General features: G+C 29.7%; 1 long non-coding RNA gene across 2 annotated transcripts; it reads left to right on the top strand.

Moving 5' to 3' along the window:
* The first annotated feature begins 1,763 nt into the window (after positions 1 to 1,763).
* Positions 1,764 to 4,631, top strand: LOC127138492 (uncharacterized). 2 transcript variants are annotated; one of them, XR_007808787.1, is made up of 4 exons: positions 1,767 to 3,291; positions 3,524 to 3,631; positions 4,062 to 4,142; positions 4,214 to 4,631. It is a non-coding gene; the product is annotated as an uncharacterized LOC127138492 (long non-coding RNA). The 2 variants fall into 2 exon arrangements; XR_007808786.1 differs by having other exon boundaries at positions 1,764 to 3,631.
* The last annotated feature ends 249 nt before the right edge of the window (positions 4,632 to 4,880 follow it).

Raw genomic sequence — 4,880 nt, 5'->3', positions numbered from 1 at the left:
TACCCCCTTTTTCATTGTGTACTCGTCACTTCAATGGACGAGGGGCTGAAGGCCCAATTCGTGTAGTAAGGGCTCGGCCAATGAATGGCCGAGGGCATGAAGAAGGCTTTTTTTTTTTTTAATATTTTAAATACTTTATTAAATACTAATAATAATTAATATAATTGATTTTTAATTATTAATTCTATATTTAATTAATATAATTGATTTAATTAAAAATAATAATAATTTTTTTATAAAAAAATATTTAAAATAAATTGTAAATAATTATAGTTTTTCATGATAATAAAAAAATTGTGATATTATTATTTTTAAAATATTAATAATAAAAATGATTAATTTTTAGAATATTAATAATAGAAATAAATGATTAATTGTAATTTTTAGAATATTAATAATAAAAATGATGAACATGAGCGATGATAACCTTCACCTTAAGAGAAGCGTCCCGATTTACAAGCTCCATTATGCTCTTGCTAATCATTTCTGAACTGAGTTTTGTATGGTCTTGTGACATGGAAGTGGTTGTGCACGTATGAGGCCCACTGGACTTACCAACTCTCCACCTTGAGTTGCCCTTGCGCAAAGAGAATTAATCATTTATTTCTATTATTAATATTCTAAAAATTAATCATTTTTATTATTAATATTTTAAAAATAATAATATCACAATTTTTTTATTATCATGAAAAACTATAATTATTTACAATTTATTTTCAAGAAGAGGGGGTAGATTGGAAAATTATTTTCAGACTGGGGCATATTGGGTAAAAAAATTCAAGAAGAGGGCAAGATAGGAAAAAACTAGTTTCACTTACTTTTGTTGAACTCAAAAGAACTATTTCTCCTGCAGAAAGAAAAAAATTCATAAGCTTAATACATTTTGAAAATAGAAACATGATGAAAGATATTCCCTTCAAGTAAAGGAATATATAGAGAAACAAGTTGAATTCGAAATAAAAAAGAGAGGGAAATAGAGTGATTAAATGGTTGAGGTGTGTGAAACAGATGATGTGATGGATAATGCAATAAAAGTGAAACATGTAATGGGAAACTAGTGTATGTAATGCAGAAAAATGAAAAAGTAATCTTCACTTAACCCAATTCAACCAATATTTGTTACCGATATTTGTTACTTTGTTCTATAATGAGTGATTTATTTGAAATAAAAAATTATTCTAAAATTAATGATTTATTTTAATTTCTAATATATTTTTTTTAATTCTATCCTCTAATTAATATTATTTTCATCATTCTCAATATATGAGAAGGGCAATTTAGTAAAAACATCGTTCACTCTCTCTTATTTATTCATTTTTTTTAATCTTTATGAAATGGTCAACTGAGTCACTCATTGTGGGACGGAGAAAGTAGTATTGATTTATCCATCAACACTAATGTAATCTACTTAGAAAAAAAAATTGGACAAATTTTATCCTTAATTTGCATGTTAAATTTTCACATAAGGGAAAAATAATGTTTTCCACAACCTCCCATGCTAAGTTTGATCCTAATTAGAGTATTACACAGAAAATCGGATATTAGATTTCAAAAAGTAAAATTATTGATGTTTAGCTCTATATTTACAAGAATATTCCTATAGGTATTCTCTTCCATAAAAATATGTGAAGAAGAAGTTCATATTATGAAGCTTCTTTGATATATATATATATATATATATATATATATATATATATATATATATATATATATATATATATATATATATATATAAGAAAAGAAGATGACGTGGGAAATTCATCTTTGCTCTTACCTCAAAATCTATCACATCCCCATTATGGGGCAATTTTGGTTCAAAAGTTTATTTTTTGAACCAAACTAGCAATTGCCGATTTAGTTGTTGATTCTTCTACTTTCTTTGACTTCAACCATCCTTTAGACCGACTTTAACTCACTTTGGTTCCAAACCAACCAATCCAATTCAACTTTTTCATCTTTTCTCTCTAACCAATGTATGATCACATCACATCCAATTCAAAATTCTTTTTTCTTTTTTCTTTTCTCTCACTTCTCACTTTTTACTTCCCTCTTCTCTCACTTCTCTCACTTCCAGAATCCTCTTTCTCTTCCGTCATCTTCATCAACAACATTTTCTACCTATTATCTTCATATGTCTCTAGCATCTTCATCTTCCTTTTCCAACATTTTGACAAATTCAATATATTTTTTATTATGGTTTAGGGTTTTGAGTTTTTTTACCAAAACCATTTTCATCTATTTGGACATGTTCATTCACATCAAGAGAAGTTGAAACTGCTTTCAGGTCTCCTTCTGTCATTGATGATACTGAAAGGAATAATGAATAATTTTTACCTAATATCGGTCTTCTTCATACATTCACCATGGCAAGATTGTTTGAGTTGGACATTTTCTTCTATTTCTATGACAGTAATTTTTAAAGATCTGTTTGGATGAACATTTTTATAGATTAGTGTCTTTGATTCTTTACCATAACATTTTGCAAAGTAAATTCCTCTTCTTATTTAAAAATGCTCTATTTATGTTATGTGTTATGTTTCATAATATTTGTTTACTCAGTTTTTGTTCATATGGTACATTAAAATGCAGGTTAAATCATCTACATCTTTGTTTTCTCTTTTTTTCAATTTGTAATGTTTATTTGGTCAGTCAACCTTTTTTATTTTGATTTTTCGGTTTTGTTTTATGATTACACCGAAGAAATGATGTTTGTGAGAAGAAACAAGTGGATTTGACTCACCGACCTATCATTATATGAGGATTTATGATAGGTAGTTGTTGCTACAGAGATTGATGGAGCATTACGTGGCGTGGTTAGACAACTTTCAATTGATCAATTAGAAGATAAAGGCAGGTGGATCAGTTATGGCTCTCCAGAAAATGCAATTGCTGCTAGAAAGTAATTAGATTGAAAGATGTCAATCAATAACATTCTAAAACAGAGTGATTTTGCAAGCCAATAAATTATAATTTCTCTTACCTTGTGTTTTTAAGAAAAATAATTTAAAATTTGAAAACTTTTATGATTCTCTTCTATATGTTCTTATCAGAAAGCAATATTAATTTGTGAGTAATTTCTTAAACTGACAATTTTTTAGAGTATTTGTGTGTCTGCAATTTTGTTTTTTTATATAAGCATAATGAAGAAATTGCAAATTTTTGTTATTTGAGGAATTTTAAGAGCTTGAAGCACTTGCAGATCCAATGAGAAAATAATTTTCATTTGTTAGAAAGAAAATTGATTCAGTGAATAAAGAATTAAAGTCGTTTGGCCAATCTTGCTAGAAGAAGGTGAGTTAGGTTAATTGTTTATGATTAAGGGCTTGTTTGGATAAACAACTTATCTACAACTTATAGCACTCGTGCTTATCAAAATAAGTACTTATGGATAAGAACATATAACTTATTTTTATAACAAAAGATAAAATAAATTTAAATTATTTTTATATAGGTTATAAGTTGCATTTTGTGTTTTTCGGTCTGGGTGTGTTTATTGTTTGACATTATGTTATATGTGTTGAAGCTCCATCCAACATAAAACTGAAGGTGTTGTTTGCTTCGACACACGTCTGCGAGAAAGAGACGTGAATAATCAATAGGTGTGATAGAATTGCTCGTGAATAATCAACAGGTGTGATAACATTGTTTGTGAATAAAAGTTGTTGGAATTTTAATAGTTTTCCTATTTGTGTTTGTGGAATTGTTGGAGTATTATGATTTGGGTTTATTGGTTGAAAGTAGGTTACTACAGAATAACAACATCTCAAGATTAATACCACTTAAACTTGGAAACCTTCCCAAGCTATTAATAGTGGAGATAAATGAAAGGGAAATAGACGCTATTTTAGATAATAGACGTTATTTTATATAGATCTAGAATACGTTTCTTATTATAGATTATAACCAATAAAATTGGAAGTGTTAGAAAATAATTAGTATTTATGATGAAACCCTTAGGTGACTCTAGGGATTGTTGGTACTTGATCTAACAGACTTGGGGATTGTGCATTAGTTAATCTCGAAGTGGTCTTAACATATCATTTATATCATTTTATTTTCAGAGTCGAAAACATGGTCAAAGTTCCCCAACAACCACCAAACTCAAGAAGAAGAATAAAATCACAAAGTTTGCACCGAGATAGGTATGTACTCATGATTTTCTTAAGCTTCTAGTTTCAACAGTTTGGTAAAACTAACCACCTAAACCTTTCAGGCTGTGCCAGAACCAACAGAGAACTTGGTCGAGGTCGAAGGCTCAAACGACAATGAAAAGACCCAGATCTTTTCAAATCGTAGACCCAAGCCCTCTCCTAAGCCATATGTCAGCAAGACGAAAGGTACCAGTCAAAAGATAAATCCTCCCAAGGAAAAACAAACTTCGACTGCTGGTCATGCTAATAAGGAGGGTAAAGATTTGGCCAATTATAATAAGGAGAATTGAAACAAGCAACGAAAAGTCCTCCAAATAAAAAAGGAAGAGACAAAGGAACCATGTGTATTACTTGTATTTCTCATTAATCATTTTACCTAACGCAACTAATCATTCCTCTTTCTCATTCACAACCACGATTGAATGAGAATATGGTATACAAATCAAAAGGTATTAAATGTTAGACTCCCACTTACTCTCACATTCATTGGTCGACTCTCATTGATTCTAGTCTCGCATTTGTTCATCTAGAGATCAAGCAAACTCGTGAGAATGCAAACACTTCCAAAGAGCCAAATCCTGAGGTGGGAGTCAAAGTCAACGAATTAACTCCTTAGTGGATTGAAAAATTCAATGATACACTGGCCTCTATCCACAATACTTTTTTCGAGGAAAATCCATAAAATGCAAAGTGCTTCAAGAAAGTGGATGAAGAGCAAGTCAAACTTAG

The sequence above is a fragment of the Lathyrus oleraceus genome, chromosome 4 (assembly GCF_024323335.1).
Source record: "Lathyrus oleraceus cultivar Zhongwan6 chromosome 4, CAAS_Psat_ZW6_1.0, whole genome shotgun sequence".
Lineage (NCBI taxonomy): Eukaryota > Viridiplantae > Streptophyta > Magnoliopsida > Fabales > Fabaceae > Lathyrus > Lathyrus oleraceus.
The sequence above is the reverse complement of the archived record's forward strand: the minus strand, read 5'-3'. Positions and strand labels throughout refer to the sequence as shown.